At 44.5% G+C, this 15,488-nt stretch overlaps 12 non-coding genes and 1 pseudogene across 12 annotated transcripts; all 13 read left to right on the forward strand.

The window, feature by feature from the left end:
* Positions 1–914: 914 nt before the first annotated feature.
* Positions 915–1,023, forward strand: LOC125732332 (5S ribosomal RNA; annotated as a pseudogene).
* A 1,080-nt stretch (positions 1,024–2,103) lies between these two features.
* LOC125735290 (5S ribosomal RNA) lies at positions 2,104–2,222 on the forward strand. The gene has a single exon (XR_007394587.1). It is a non-coding gene; the product is annotated as a 5S ribosomal RNA (ribosomal RNA).
* Positions 2,223–3,304: 1,082 nt separating this feature from the next.
* Positions 3,305–3,423, forward strand: LOC125731165 (5S ribosomal RNA). Its single transcript, XR_007391448.1, has one exon. It is a non-coding gene; the product is annotated as a 5S ribosomal RNA (ribosomal RNA).
* A 1,079-nt stretch (positions 3,424–4,502) lies between these two features.
* Positions 4,503–4,621, forward strand: LOC125730928 (5S ribosomal RNA). Its single transcript, XR_007391221.1, has one exon. It is a non-coding gene; the product is annotated as a 5S ribosomal RNA (ribosomal RNA).
* Positions 4,622–5,699: 1,078 nt separating this feature from the next.
* On the forward strand, positions 5,700–5,818 carry LOC125731311 (5S ribosomal RNA). Its single transcript, XR_007391597.1, has one exon. It is a non-coding gene; the product is annotated as a 5S ribosomal RNA (ribosomal RNA).
* Positions 5,819–6,897: 1,079 nt separating this feature from the next.
* Positions 6,898–7,016, forward strand: LOC125733711 (5S ribosomal RNA). Its single transcript, XR_007393049.1, has one exon. It is a non-coding gene; the product is annotated as a 5S ribosomal RNA (ribosomal RNA).
* Positions 7,017–8,093: 1,077 nt separating this feature from the next.
* On the forward strand, positions 8,094–8,212 carry LOC125735960 (5S ribosomal RNA). The gene has a single exon (XR_007395245.1). It is a non-coding gene; the product is annotated as a 5S ribosomal RNA (ribosomal RNA).
* A 1,077-nt stretch (positions 8,213–9,289) lies between these two features.
* Positions 9,290–9,409, forward strand: LOC125731210 (5S ribosomal RNA). Its single transcript, XR_007391491.1, has one exon. It is a non-coding gene; the product is annotated as a 5S ribosomal RNA (ribosomal RNA).
* A 1,076-nt stretch (positions 9,410–10,485) lies between these two features.
* On the forward strand, positions 10,486–10,604 carry LOC125730971 (5S ribosomal RNA). Its single transcript, XR_007391264.1, has one exon. It is a non-coding gene; the product is annotated as a 5S ribosomal RNA (ribosomal RNA).
* A 1,070-nt stretch (positions 10,605–11,674) lies between these two features.
* Positions 11,675–11,793, forward strand: LOC125733463 (5S ribosomal RNA). Its single transcript, XR_007392808.1, has one exon. It is a non-coding gene; the product is annotated as a 5S ribosomal RNA (ribosomal RNA).
* Positions 11,794–12,871: 1,078 nt separating this feature from the next.
* LOC125733464 (5S ribosomal RNA) lies at positions 12,872–12,990 on the forward strand. Its single transcript, XR_007392809.1, has one exon. It is a non-coding gene; the product is annotated as a 5S ribosomal RNA (ribosomal RNA).
* Positions 12,991–14,078: 1,088 nt separating this feature from the next.
* Positions 14,079–14,197, forward strand: LOC125735300 (5S ribosomal RNA). The gene has a single exon (XR_007394597.1). It is a non-coding gene; the product is annotated as a 5S ribosomal RNA (ribosomal RNA).
* A 1,076-nt stretch (positions 14,198–15,273) lies between these two features.
* Positions 15,274–15,392, forward strand: LOC125735291 (5S ribosomal RNA). Its single transcript, XR_007394588.1, has one exon. It is a non-coding gene; the product is annotated as a 5S ribosomal RNA (ribosomal RNA).
* Positions 15,393–15,488: the final 96 nt, after the last annotated feature.

Consider the following 15,488-nt stretch of genomic DNA (forward strand, 5'->3'; position numbering starts at 1 on the left):
CTGTAAGCTGTTCGTGCCTTTATTCCACCAGGGCGCGATCTTCTCACAAACTTGAAGACTGTCACTCCCCATTCACGTTTTACAACTTATTGTTAATGATAAAGAGACAGCTTTTTACACACAGTTTTAAACAAAGTACTGATATTATTCCTCTTCAACTGACCGCTTTGTTTTCTATGCAAAAACCACTTCGCCACAGAAGACTCGATATTATTGGCATAGCAAGTTCTGCTCTTCTCCTTTCAAAACTTGCTAAAAGCTGTATTTAAAAGAACAGATTGGCCGGGGTAATTCACACCCTTCAATGCCAGCTTAATGTTTAGGTTAGTGGGAATCACAGAGGAATTAGGGATGGAAACTTCTTTGCTGGTGGTAGAAGCGGTCTGGTGAATTTTTAGAGAGAAGAGGCCGTCGATGTTTGAATGTAGAAAATTGTTCTGGCTGCAGCCTGCAGTATGGACTTGTTGGTGTGTGTAGCTCCCAGTGTTCTGACAGCGCGACGTTTTGGGGAAGCATGTGATTCAGCAGCTACCAGTGGGCTTCGTGCGGCGGAGATTTTGTGGCTGTTAGCGGAGTTGATAACAGAGGGTCGTTAAGAGAAGCCTGCATGCAGTAGGCAAAGGAGTAATGTTTGCCGGCGGGGGACGTGCGGCGATTAACCTGTGCGGTAGTGAAAAGGAGTTAAAAAGAAGGAAGTGTGCGGATGCGGAAAGAATGGAATAATTGTGGTAGGCTGCCGGCTGAGTAGTTTGGTGAATGTTTGGTGTGGGTCCGGCGCTGCCGATTGGATGGTGGTGCTGCAGTGTCAGTCAGATAAAAAAAAAAAAAAAAAAACCAGGAGTAGGATCCAATGGGACTAACTGGCATGTATAGAGGCGTGTAATGCAAAAGGGCTGTTTTTGTTAGCGGTTCTTGCTTACGGCCATACCACCCTGAACACGCATGATCTTGGAAGCTAAGCAGAGTATGGTCTGGTTAGTACTTGGAAGGGAAACCACCTGGGAATACCAGGTGCTGTAAGCTTTTCTCACTTTTACTTTATACAGGGGGCGCTCCACTTCACGATTAATTTAAATCTATCACTCCCCTTCCATTTTACTATTTTATATATATATATATATTTTCTCTCTTTCATAAAGGCAGCTTTTAGAAACAGTTTTACTCTAAATACTGCCTGGTAATTCTAGGTGCTGTAAGCTGTTCGTGCCTTTATTCCACCAGGGCGCGATCTTCTCACAAACTTGAAGACTGTCACTCCCCATTCACGTTTTACAACTTATTGTTAATAATAAAGAGACAGCTTTTTACACACAGTTTTAAACAAAGTACTGATATAATTCCTCTTCAACTCACCACTTTGTTTTCTATGCAAAAACCACTTCACCACAGAAGACTCGATATTATTGGCATAGCAAGGTCTGCTCTTCTCCTCCTTTCAAAACTCGCTAAAAGCTGTATTTAAAAGAGCAGGTTGGCCGGGGTAATTCACACCCTTCAATGCCAACTTAATGTTTAGGTTAGTGGGAATCACAGAGGAATTAGGGATGGAAACTTCTTTGCTGGTGGTAGAAGCGGTCTGGTGAATTTTTAGAGAGAAGAGGCCGTCGATGTTTGAATGTAGAAAATTGTTCTGGCTGCAGCCTGCAGTATGGACTTGTTGGTGTGTGTAGCTCCCAGTGTTCTGACAGCGCGACGTTTTGGGGAAGCATGTGATTCAGCAGCTACCAGTGGGCTTCGTGCGGCGGAGATTTTGTGGCTGTTAGCTGAGTTGATAGCAGAGGGTCGTTAAGAGAAGCCTGCATACGGTAGGCAAAGGAGTAATGTTTGCCGGCGGGGGACATGCGGCGATTAACCTGTGAGGTAGTGAAAAGGACTTAAAGAGAAGGAAGTGTGCGGATGCGGAAAGAATGGAATAATTGTGGTAGGCTGCCGGCTGAGTAGTTTGGTGAATGTTTGGTGTGGGTCCGGCGCTGCCGATTGGATGGTGGTGCTGCAGTGTGAGTCAGATAAAAAAAAAAAAAAACCAGGAGTAGGATCCAATGGGACTAACTGGCATGTAGAGACGCGTGTAATGCAAAAGGGCTGTTTTTGGTAGCATCTCTCGCTTACGGCCATACCACCCTGAACACGCCCGATCTCGTCTGATCTCGGAAGCTAAGTAGGGTAGGGTATGGTTAGTACTTGGATGGGAGACCACCTGGGAATACCAGGTGCTGTAAGCTTTTCTCACTTTTACTTTATACAGGGGGCGCTCCACTTCACGATTAATTTTATATCTATCACTCCCCTTCCATTTTACTATTTTATATATATATATTTTTTTTTTTCTCTCATTCATAAAGGCAGCTTTTAGAAACCGTTTTACTCTAAATACTTCCTGGTAATTCTAGGTGCTGTAAGCTGTTCGTACCTTTATTCCACCAGGGCGCGATCTTCTCACAAACTTGAAGACTGTCACTCCCCATTCACGTTTTACAACTTATTGTTAATGATAAAGAGACAGCTTTTTACACACAGTTTTAAACAAAGTACTGATATTATTCCTCTTCAACTGACCGCTTTGTTTTCTATGCAAAAACCACTTCGCCACAGAAGACTCGATATTATTGGCATAGCAAGTTCTGCTCTTCTCCTTTCAAAACTTGCTAAAAGCTGTATTTAAAAGAACAGATTGGCCGGGGTAATTCACACCCTTCAATGCCAGCTTAATGTTTAGGTTAGTGGGAATCACAAAGGAATTAGGGATGGAAACTTCTTTGCTGGTGGTAGAAGCGGTCTGGTGAATTTTTAGAGAGAAGAGGCCGTCGATGTTTGAATGTAGAAAATTGTTCTGGCTGCAGCCTGCATTATGGACTTGTTGGTGTGTGTAGCTCCCAGTGTTCTGACAGCGTGACGTTTTGGGGAAGCATGTGATTCAGCAGCTACCAGTGGGCTTCGTGCGGCGGAGATTTTGTGGCTGTTAGCGGAGTTAATAACAGAGGGTCGTTAAGAGAAGCCTGCATGCAGTAGGCAAAGGAGTAATGTTTGCCGGCGGGGGACGTGCGGCGATTAACCTGTGCGGTAGTGAAAAGGAGTTAAAAAGAAGGAAGTGTGCGGATGCGGAAAGAATGGAATAATTGTGGTAGGCTGCCGGCTGAGTAGTTTGGTGAATGTTTGGTGTGGGTCCGGCGCTGCCGATTGGATGGTGGTGCTGCAGTGTGAGTCAGATAAAAAAAAAAAAAAAAACAGGAGTAGAATCCAATGGGACTAACTGGCATGTATAGACGCGTGTAATGCAAAAGGGCTGTTTTTGGTAGCGTCTCACGCTTACAGCCATACCACCCTGAACACGCCCGATCTCGTCTGATCTCGGAAGCTAAGCAGGGTAGGGTCTGGTTAGTACTTGGATGGGAGACCACCTGGGAATACCAGGTGCTGTAAGCTTTTCTCACTTTTACTTTATACAGGGGGCGCTCCACTTCACGATGAATTTAAATCTATCACTCCCCTTCCATTTTACTATTTTATATATATATATTTTTTTTTTCTCTCATTCATAAAGGTAGCTTTTAGAAACCGTTTTACTCTAAATACTTCCTGGTAATTCTAGGTGCTGTAAGCTGTTCGTGCCTTTATTCCACCAGGGCGCGATCTTCTCACAAACTTGAAGACTGTCACTCCCCATTCACGTTTTACAACTTATTGTTAATGATAAAGAGACAGCTTTTTACACACAGTTTTAAACAAAGTACTGACATTATTCCTCTTCAACTGACCGCTTTGTTTTCTATGCAAAAACCACTTTGCCACAGAAGACTCGATATTATTGGCATAGCAAGTTCTGCTCTTCTCCTTTCAAAACTTGCTAAAAGCTGTATTTAAAAGAACAGATTGGCCGGGGTAATTCACACCCTTCAATGCCAGCTTAATGTTTAGGTTAGTGGGAATCACAGAGGAATTAGGGATGGAAACTTCTTTGCTGGTGGTAGAAGCGGTCTGGTGAATTTTTAGAGAGAAGAGGCCGTCGATGTTTGAATGTAGAAAATTGTTCTGGCTGTAGCCTGCAGTATGGACTTGTTGGTGTGTGTAGCTCCCAGTGTTCTGACAGCGCGACGTTTTGGGGAAGCATGTGATTCAGCAGCTACCAAGTGGGCTTCGTGCGGCGGAGATTTTGTGGCTGTTAGCGGAGTTGATAACAGAGGGTCGTTAAGAGAAGCCTGCATGCAGTAGGCAAAGGAGTAATGTTTGCCGGCGGGGGACGTGCGGCGATTAACTTGTGCGGTAGTGAAAAGGAGTTAAAAAGAAGGAAGTGTGCGGATGCGGAAAGAATGGAATAATTGTGGTAGGCTGCCGGCTGAGTAGTTTGGTGAATGTTTGGTGTGGGTCCGGCGCTGCCGATTGGATGGTGGTGCTGCAGTGTGAGTCAGACAAAAAAAAAAAAAAACAGGAGTAGAATCCAATGGGACTAACTGGCATGTATAGACGCGTGTAATGCAAAAGGGCTGTTTTTGGTAGCGTCTCACGCTTACGGCCATACCACCCTGAACACGCCCGATCTCGTCTGATCTCGGAAGCTTAGCAGGTTAGGGTCTGGTTAGTACTTGGATGGGAGACCACCTGGGAATACCAGGTCCTGTAAGCTTTTCTCACTTTTACTTTATACAGGGGGCGCTCCACTTCACGATGAATTTAAATCTATCACTCCCCTTCCATTTTACTATTTTATATATATATATATTTTTTTTCTCTCATTCATAAAGGTAGCTTTTAGAAACCGTTTTACTCTAAATACTTCCTGGTAATTCTAGGTGCTGTAAGCTGTTCGTGCCTTTATTCCACCAGGGCGCGATCTTCTCACAAACTTGAAGACTGTCACTCCCCATTCACGTTTTACAACTTATTGTTAATGATAAAGAGACAGCTTTTTACACACAGTTTTAAACAAAGTACTGACATTATTCCTCTTCAACTGACCGCTTTGTTTTCTATGCAAAAACCACTTTGCCACAGAAGACTCGATATTATTGGCATAGCAAGTTCTGCTCTTCTCCTTTCAAAACTTGCTAAAAGCTGTATTTAAAAGAACAGATTGGCCGGGGTAATTCACACCCTTCAATGCCAGCTTAATGTTTAGGTTAGTGGGAATCACAGAGGAATTAGGGATGGAAACTTCTTTGCTGGTGGTAGAAGCGGTCTGGTGAATTTTTAGAGAGAAGAGGCCGTCGATGTTTGAATGTAGAAAATTGTTCTGGCTGTAGCCTGCAGTATGGACTTGTTGGTGTGTGTAGCTCCCAGTGTTCTGACAGCGCGACGTTTTGGGGAAGCATGTGATTCAGCAGCTACCAGTGGGCTTCGTGCGGCGGAGATTTTGTGGCTGTTAGCGGAGTTGATAACAGAGGGTCGTTAAGAGAAGCCTGCATGCAGTAGGCAAAGGAGTAATGTTTGCCGGCGGGGGACGTGCGGCGATTAACTTGTGCGGTAGTGAAAAGGAGTTAAAAAGAAGGAAGTGTGCGGATGCGGAAAGAATGGAATAATTGTGGTAGGCTGCCGGCTGAGTAGTTTGGTGAATGTTTGGTGTGGGTCCGGCGTTGCCGATTAGATGGTGGGGCTGCAGTGTGAGTCAGATAAAAAAAAAAAAAAACATTAGTAGGATCCAATGGGACCAACTGGCATGTATAGAGGCGTGTAATGCAAAAGGGCTGTTTTTGGTAGCATCTCTCGCTTATGGCCATGCCCGCCTGAACGCGCCTGATCTCATCTGATCTCGGAAGCCAATCAGGGTAGGGTCTGATTAGTACTTGGATGGGAGACCTCCTGGGAATACCAGGTGCTGTAAGCTTTTCTCACTTTTACTTTATACAGGGGGCGCTCCACTTCACGATTAATTTAAATCTAGCACTCCCCTTCCATTTTACTATTTTATATATATATTTTTTTTCTCTCTTTCATAAAGCCAGCTTATAGAAACCGTTTTACTCTAAATACTTCCTGGTAATTCTAGGTGCTGTAAGCTGTTCGTGCCTTTATTCCACCAGGGCGCGATCTTCTCACAAACTTGAAGACTGTCACTCCCCATTCACGTTTTACAACTTATTGTTAATGATAAAGAGACAGCTTTTTACACACAGTTTTAAACAAAGTACTGATATTATTCCTCTTCAACTGACCGCTTTGTTTTCTATGCAAAAACCACTTCGCCACAGAAGACTCGATATTATTGGCATAGCAAGTTCTGCTCTTCTCCTTTCAAAACTTGCTAAAAGCTGTATTTAAAAGAACAGATTGGCCGGGGTAATTCACACCCTTCAATGCCAGCTTAATGTTTAGGTTAGTGGGAATCACAGAGGAATTAGGGATGGAAACTTCTTTGCTGGTGGTAGAAGCGGTCTGGTGAATTTTTAGAGAGAAGAGGCCGTCGATGTTTGAATGTAGAAAATTGTTCTGGCTGTAGCCTGCAGTATGGACTTGTTGGTGTGTGTAGCTCCCAGTGTTCTGACAGCGCGACGTTTTGGGGAAGCATGTGATTCAGCAGCTACCAGTGGGCTTCGTGCGGCGGAGATTTTGTGGCTGTTAGCGGAGTTGATAACAGAGGGTCGTTAAGAGAAGCCTGCATGCAGTAGGCAAAGGAGTAATGTTTGCCGGCGGGGGACGTGCGGCGATTAACTTGTGCGGTAGTGAAAAGGAGTTAAAAAGAAGGAAGTGTGCGGATGCGGAAAGAATGGAATAATTGTGGTAGGCTGCCGGCTGAGTAGTTTGGTGAATGTTTGGTGTGGGTCCGGCGTTGCCGATTGGATGGTGGGGCTGCAGTGTGAGTCAGATAAAAAAAAAAAAAAAAAAACCAGGAGTAGGATCCAATGGGACTAACTGGCATGTATAGAGGCGTGTAATGCAAAAGGGCTGTTTTTGGTAGCATCTCTCGCTTACGGCCATACCACCCTGAACACGCCCGATCTCGTCTGATCTCGGAAGCCAAGCAGGGTAGGGTCTGGTTAGTACTTGGATGGGAGACCTCCTGCGAATACCAGGTGCTGTAAGCCTTTCTTACTTTTACTTTATACAGGGGGCGCACCACTTCACGATTAATTTAAATCTATCACTCCCCTTCCATTTTACTATTTTATATATATATATATTTTTTTCTCTTATTCATAAAGGCAGCTTTTAGAAACCGTTTTACTCTAAATACTTCCTGGTAATTCTAGGTGCTGTAAGCTGTTCGTGCCTTTATTCCACCAGGGCGCGATCTTCTCACAAACTTGAAGACGGTCACTCCCCATTCACGTTTTACAACTTATTGTTGATGATAAAGAGACAGCTTTTTACACACAGTTTTAAACAAAGTACTGATATTATTCCTCTTCAACTCACCGCTTTGTTTTCTATGCAAAAACCACTTCGCCACAGAAGACTCGATATTATTGGCATAGCAAGTTCTGCTCTTCTCCTTTCAAAACTTGCTAAAAGCTGTATTTAAAAGAACAGATTGGCGGGGGTAATTCACACCCTTCAATGCCAGCTTAATATTTAGGTTAGTGGGAATCACAGAGGAATTAGGGATGGAAACTTCTTTGCTGGTGGTAGAAGCGGTCTGGTGAATTTTTAGAGAGAAGAGGCCGTCGATGTTTGAATGTAGAAAATTGTTCTGGCTGCAGCCTGCAGTATGGACTTGTTGGTGTGTGTAGCTCCCAGTGTTCTGACAGCGCGACGTTTTGGGGAAGCATGTGATTCAGCAGCTACCAGTGGGCTTCGTGCGGCGGAGATTTTGTGGCTGTTAGCGGAGTTGATAACAGAGGGTCGTTAAGAGAAGCCTACATGCAGTAGGCAAAGGAGTAATGTTTGCCGGCGGGGGACGTGCGGCGATTAACCTGTGCGGTAGTGAAAAGGAGTTAAAAAGAAGGAAGTGTGCGGATGCGGAAAGAATGGAATAATTGTGGTAGGCTGCCGGCTGAGTAGTTTGGTGAATGTTTGGTGTGGGTCCGGCGCTGCCGATTGGATGGTGGGGCTGCAGTGTGAGTCAGATAAAAAAAAAAAAAACCAGGAGTAGGATCCAATGGGACTAACTGGCATGTATAGAGGCGTGTAATGCAAAAGGGCTGTTTTTGGTAGTTTTTCTCGCTCACGGCCATACCACCCTGAACACGCCCGATCTCGTCTGATCTTGGAAGCTAAGCAGGGTAGGGTCTGGTTAGTACTTGGATGGGAAACCACCTGGGAATACCAGGTGCTGTAAGCTTTTCTCACTTTTACTTTATACAGGGGGCGCTCCACTTCACGATTAATTTAAATCTATCACTCCCCTTCCATTTTACTATTTTATATATATATATTTTTTTTCTCTCTTTCATAAAGGCAGCTTTTAGAAACCGTTTTACTCTAAATACTGCCTGGCAATTCTAGGTGCTGTAAGCTGTTCGTGCCTTTATTCCACCAGGACGCGATCTTCTCACAAACTTGAAGACTGTCACTCCCCATTCACGTTTTACAACTTATTGTTAATGATAAAAAGACAGCTTTTTACACACAGTTTTAAACAAAGTACTGATATAATTCCTCTTCAACTCACCGCTTTGTTTTCTATGCAAAAACCACTTCACCATAGAAGACTCGATATTATTGGCATAGCAAGGTCTGCTCTTCTCCTCCTTTCAAAACTCGCTAAAAGCTGTATTTAAAAGAGCAGGCTGGCCGGGGTAATTCACACCCTTCAATGCCAGCTTAATGTTTAGGTTGGTGGGAATCACAGAGGAATTAGGGATGGAAACTTCTTTGCTGGTGGTAGAAGCGTTCTGGTGAATTTTTAGAGAGAAGAGGCCGTCGATGTTTGAATGTAGAAAATTGTTCTGGCTGCAGCCTGCAGTATGGACTTGTTGGCGTGTGTAGCTCCCAGTGTTCTGACAGCGCGACGTTTTGGGGAAGCATGTGATTCAACAGCTACCAGTGGGCTTCGTGCGGCGGAGATTTTGTGGCTGTTAGCGGAGTTGATAACAGAGGGTCGTTAAGAGATGCCTGCATGCGGTAGGCAAAGGAGTAATGTTTGCTGGCGGGGGACGTGCGGCGATTAACCTGTGCGGTAGTGAAAAGGAGTTAAAGAGAAGGAAGTGTGCGGATGCGGAAAGAATGGAATAATTGTGGTAGGCTGCCGGCTGAGTAGTTTGGTGAATGTTTGGTGTGGGTCCGGCGCTGCCGATTGGATGGTGGGGCTGCAGTGTGAGTCAGATAAAAAAAAAAAAACAGGTGTAGGATCCAATGGGACTAACTGGCATGTATAGACGCGTGTAATGCAAAAGAGCTGTTTTTGGTAGTGTCTCTCGCTTACGGCCGTACCACCCTGAACACACCCGATCTCGTCCGATCTCGGTAAGCTAAGCAGGGTAAGGTCTGGTTAGTACTTGGAAGGAAGACCACCTGGGAATACCAGGTGCCGTAAGCTTTTCTCACTTTTACTTTATACAGGGGGCGCTCCACTTCACGATTAATTTAAATCTATCACTCCCCTTCTATTTTACTATTTTATATATATATATTTTTTTTCTCTCTTTCATAAAGGCAGCTTTTAGAAACCGTTTTACTCTAAATACTGCCTGGCAATTCTAGGTGCTGTAAGCTGTTCGTGCCTTTATTCCACCAGGACGCGATCTTCTCACAAACTTGAAGACTGTCACTCCCCATTCACGTTTTACAACTTATTGTTAATGATAAAGAGACAGCTTTTTACACACAGTTTTAAACAAAGTACTGATATAATTCCTCTTCAACTCACCGCTTTGTTTTCTATGCAAAAACCACTTCACCATAGAAGACTCGATATTATTGGCATAGCAAGGTCTGCTCTTCTCCTCCTTTCAAAACTCGCTAAAAGCTGTATTTAAAAGAGCAGGCTGGCCGGGGTAATTCACATCCTTCAATGCCAGATTAATGTTTAGGTTGGTGGGAATCACAGAGGAATTAGGGATGGAAACTTCTTTGCTGGTGGTAGAAGCGTTCTGGTGAATTTTTAGAGAGAAGAGGCCGTCGATGTTTGAATGTAGAAAATTGTTCTGGCTGCAGCCTGCAGTATGGACTTGTTGGCGTGTGTAGCTCCCAGTGTTCTGACAGCGCGACGTTTTGGGGAAGCATGTGATTCAACAGCTACCAGTGGGCTTCGTGCGGCGGAGATTTTGTGGCTGTTAGCGGAGTTGATAACAGAGGGTCGTTAAGAGAAGCCTGCATGCGGTAGGCAAAGGAGTAATGTTTGCTGGCGGGGGACGTGCGGCGATTAACCTGTGCGGTAGTGAAAAGGAGTTAAAGAGAAGGAAGTGTGCGGATGCGGAAAGAATGGAATAATTGTGGTAGGCTGCCGGCTGAGTAGTTTGGTGAATGTTTGGTGTGGGTCCGGCGCTGCCAATTGGATGGTGGGGCTGCAGTGTGAGTCAGATAAAAAAAAAAAACAGGAGTAGGATCCAATGGGACTAACTGGCATGTATAGAGGCGTGTAATGCAAAAGGGCTGTTTTTGTTCGCGGCTCTCGTTTATGGCCATACCACCCTGAACACGCCCGATCTCGTCTGATCTCGGAAGCTAAGTGGGGTAGGGTCTGGTTAGTACTTGGATGGGTGACTGCCTGGGAATACCACGTGCTGTAAGCTTTTCTCACTTTTACTTTATACAGGGGGCACTCCACCTCACGATTAATTTAAATCTATCACTCCCCTTACTATTTTATATATTTCTTTTTTCTCTCATTCATAAAGGCAGCTTTTACACACGTTTTACTCTAAATACTGCCTGGTAATTCTAGGTGCTGTAAGCTGTTCGTGCCTTTATTCCACCAGGGCGCGATCTTCTCACAAACTTGAAGACTGTCACTCCCCATTCACGTTTTACAACTTATTGTTAATGATAAAGAGACAGCTTTTTACACACAGTTTTAAACAAAGTACTGATATAATTCCTCTTCAACTCATCGCTTTGTTTTCTATGCAAAAACCACTTCACCACAGAAGACTCGATATTATTGGCATAGCAAGTTCTGCTCTTCTCCTCCTTTCAAAACTTGCTAAAAGCTGTATTTAAAAGAGCAGGTTGGCCGGGGTAATTCACACCCTTCAATGCCAGCTTAATGTTTAGGTTAGTGGGAATCACAGAGGAATTAGGGATGGAAACTTCTTTGCTGGTGGTAGAAGCGGTCTGGTGAATTTTTAGAGAGAAGAGGCCGTCGATGTTTGAATGTAGAAAATTGTTCTGGCTGCAGCCTGCAGTATGGACTTGTTGGTGTGTGTAGCTCCCAGTGTTCTGACAGCACGACGTTTTGGGGAAGCATGTGATTCAGCAGCTACCAGTGGGCTTCGTGCGGCGGAGATTTTGTGGCTGTTAGCGGAGTTGATAACAGAGGGTCGTTAAGAGAAGCCTGCATGCAGTAGGCAAAGGAGTAATGTTTGCCGGCGGGGGACGTGCGGCGATTAACCTGTGCGGTAGTGAAAAGGAGTTAAAAAGAAGGAAGTGTGCGGATGCGGAAAGAATGGAATAATTGTGGTAGGCTGCCGGCTGAGTAGTTTGGTGAATGTTTGGTGTGGGTCCGGCGCTGCCGATTGGATGGTGGGGCTGCAGTGTGAGTCAGATAAAAAAAAAAAAAAAAACCAGGAGTAGGATCCAATGGGACTAACTGGCATGTATAGACGCGTGTAATGCAAAAGGGCTGTTTTTGGTAGCATCTCTCGCTTACGGCCATACCACCCTGAACACGCCCGATCTCGTCTGATCTCGGAAGCTAAGCAGGGTAGGGTCTGGTTAGTACTTGGATGGGAGACCACCTGGGAATACCTGGTGCTGTAAACTTTTCTCACTTTTACTTTATACAGGGGGCGCTCCACTTCACGATTAATTTAAATCTATCACTCCCCTTCCATTTTACTTTTTTATATATTTCTTTTTTCTCTCATTCATAAAGGCAGCTTTTACACACCGTTTTACTCTAAATACTGCCTGGTAATTCTAGCTGCTGTAAGCTGTTCGTGCCTTTATTCCACCAGGGCGCGATCTTCTCACAAACTTGAAGACTGTCACTCCCCATTCAAGTTTTACAACTTATTGTTAATAACAAAGAGACAGCTTTTTACACACAGTTTTAAACAAAGTACTGATATAATTACTCTTCAACTCATCGCTTTGTTTTCTATGCAAAAACCACTTCACCACAGAAGACTCGATATTATTGGCATAGCAAGTTCTGCTCTTCTCCTCCTTTCAAAACTTGCTAAAAGCTGTATTTAAAAGAGCAGGTTGGCCGGGGTAATTCACACCCTTCAATGCCAGCTTAATGTTTAGGTTAGTGGGAATCACAGAGGAATTAGGGATGGAAACTTCTTTGCTGGTGGTAGAAGCGGTCTGGTGAATTTTTAGAGAGAAGAGGCCGTCGATGTTTGAATGTAGAAAATTGTTCTGGCTGCAGCCTGCAGTATGGACTTGTTGGTGTGTGTAGCTCCCAGTGTTCTGACAGCACGACGTTTTGGGGAAGCATGTGATTCAGCAGCTACCAGTGGGCTTCGTGCGGCGGAGATTTTGTGGCTGTTAGCGGAGTTGATAACAGAGGGTCGTTAAGAGAAGCCTGCATGCAGTAGGCAAAGGAGTAATGTTTGCCGGCGGGGGACGTGCGGCGATTAACCTGTGCGGTAGTGAAAAGGAGTTAAAAAGAAGGAAGTGTGCGGATGCGGAAAGAATGGAATAATTGTGGTAGGCTGCCGGCTGAGTAGTTTGGTGAATGTTTGGTGTGGGTCCGGCGCTGCCGATTGGATGGTGGGGCTGCAGTGTGAGTCAGATAAAAAAAAAAAAAAAAACCAGGAGTAGGATCCAATGGGACTAACTGGCATGTATAGACGCGTGTAATGCAAAAGGGCTGTTTTTGGTAGCATCTCTCGCTTACGGCCATACCACCCTGAACACGCCCGATCTCGTCTGATCTCGGAAGCTAAGCAGGGTAGGGTCTGGTTAGTACTTGGATGGGAGACCACCTGGGAATACCTGGTGCTGTAAACTTTTCTCACTTTTACTTTATACAGGGGGCGCTCCACTTCACGATTAATTTAAATCTATCACTCCCCTTCCATTTTACTATTTTATATATATATATATATTTTTTTTTTTTTTTCTCTCATTCATAAAGGCAGCTTTTAGAAACCGTTTTACTCTAAATACTTCCTGGTAATTCTAGGTGCTGTAAGCTGTTCGTGCCTTTATTCCACCAGGGCGCGATCTTCTCACAAACTTGAAGACTGTCACTCCCCATTCACGTTTTACAACTTATTGTTGATGATAAAGAGACAGCTTTTTACACACAGTTTTAAACAAAGTACTGATATTATTCCTCTTCAACTGACCGCTTTGTTTTCTATGCAAAAACCACTTCGCCACAGAAGACTCGATTTTATTGGCATAGCAAGTTCTGCTCTTCTCCTTTCAAAACTTGCTAAAAGCTGTATTTAAAAGAACAGATTGGCCGGGGTAATTCACACCCTTCAATGCCAGCTTAATGTTTAGGTTAGTGGGAGTCACAGAGGAATTAGGGATGGAAACTTCTTTGCTGGTGGTAGAAGCGGTCTGGTGAATTTTTAGAGAGAAGAGGCCGTCGATGTTTGAATGTAGAAAATTGTTCTGGCTGCAGCCTGCAGTATAGACTTGTTGGTGTGTGTAGCTCCCAGTGTTCTGACAGCGTGACGTTTTGGGGAAGCATGTGATTCAGCAGCTACCAGTGGGTTTCGTGCGGCGGAGATTTTGTGGCTGTTAGCGGAGTTGATAACAGAGGGTCGTTAAGAGAAGCCTGCATGCAGTAGGCAAAGGAGTAATGTTTGCCGGCGGGGGACGTGCGGCGATTAACCTGTGCGGTAGTGAAAAGGAGTTAAAAAGAAGGAAGTGTGCGGATGCGGAAAGAATGGAATAATTGTGGTAGGCTGCTGGCTGAGTAGTTTGGTGAATGTTTGGTGTGGGTCCGGCGCTGCCGATTGGATGGTGGGGCTGCAGTGTGAGTCAGATAAAAAAAAAAAAACAACATTAGTAGGATCCAATGGGACCAACTGGCATGTATAGAGGCGTGTAATGCAAACGGGCTGTTTTTGGTAGCATCTCTCGCTTACGGCCATACCACCCTGAACACGCCTGATCTCGTCTGATCTCGGAAGCTAAGCAGCGTAGGGTCTGGTTAGTACTTGGATGGGAGACCACCTGGGAATTCCAGGTGCTGTAAGCTTTTCTCACTTTTACTTTAAACGGGGGGCGCTCCACTTCACGATTAATTTAAATCTAGCACTCCCCTTCCATTTTACTATTTTATATATATATATTTTTTCTCTCTTTCATAAAGCCAGCTTATAGAAACCGTTTTACTCTAAATACTTCCTGGTAATTCTAGGTGCTGTAAGCTGTTCGTGCCTTTATTCCACCAGGGCGCGATCTTCTCACAAACTTGAAGACTGTCACTCCCCATTCACGTTTTACAACTTATTGTTAATGATAAAGAGACAGCTTTTTACACACAGTTTTAAACAAAGTACTGATATTATTCCTCTTCAACTGACCGCTTTGTTTTCTATGCAAAAACCACTTCGCCACAGAAGACTCGATATTATTGGCATAGCAAGTTCTGCTCTTCTCCTTTCAAAACTTACTAAAAGCTGTATTTAAAAGAACAGATTGGCCGGGGTAATTCACACCCTTCAATGCCAGCTTAATGTTTAGGTTAGTGGGAATCACAGAGGAATTAGGGATGGAAACTTCTTTGCTGGTGGTAGAAGCGGTCTGGTGAATTTTTAGAGAGAAAAGGCCGTCGATGTTTGAATGTAGAAAATTGTTCTGGCTGTAGCCTGCAGTATGGACTTGTTGGTGTGTGTAGCTCCCAGTGTTCTGACAGCGTGACATTTTGGGGAAGCATGTGATTCAACAGCAACCAGTGGGCTTCGTGCGGCGGAGATTTTGTGGCTGTTAGCGGAGTTGATAACAGAGGGTCGTTAAGAGAAGCCTGCATACGGTAGGCAAAGGAGTAATGTTTGCCGGCGGGGGACATGCGGCGATTAACCTGTGAGGTAGTGAAAAGGACTTAAAGAGAAGGAAGTGTGCGGATGCGGAAAGAATGGAATAATTGTGGTAGGCTGCCGGCTGAGTAGTTTGGTGAATGTTTGGTGTGGGTCCGGCGCTGCCGATTGGATGGTGGTGCTGCAGTGTGAGTCAGATAAAAAAAAAAAAAAAACCAGGAGTAGGATCCAATGGGACTAACTGGCATGTAGAGACGCGTGTAATGCAAAAGGGCTGTTTTTGGTAGCATCTCTCGCTTACGGCCATACCACCCTGAACACGCCCGATCTCGTCTGATCTCGGAAGCTAAGTAGGGTAGGGTATGGTTAGTACTTGGATGGGAGACCACCTGGGAATACCAGGTGCTGTAAGCTTTTCTCACTTTTACTTTATACAGGGGGCACTCCACTTCACGATTAATTTAAATCTATCACTCCCCTTCCATTTTACTATTTTATATATATATTTTT

The sequence above is a fragment of the Brienomyrus brachyistius genome, chromosome 2, assembly GCF_023856365.1.
Source record: "Brienomyrus brachyistius isolate T26 chromosome 2, BBRACH_0.4, whole genome shotgun sequence".
NCBI lineage: Eukaryota > Metazoa > Chordata > Actinopteri > Osteoglossiformes > Mormyridae > Brienomyrus > Brienomyrus brachyistius.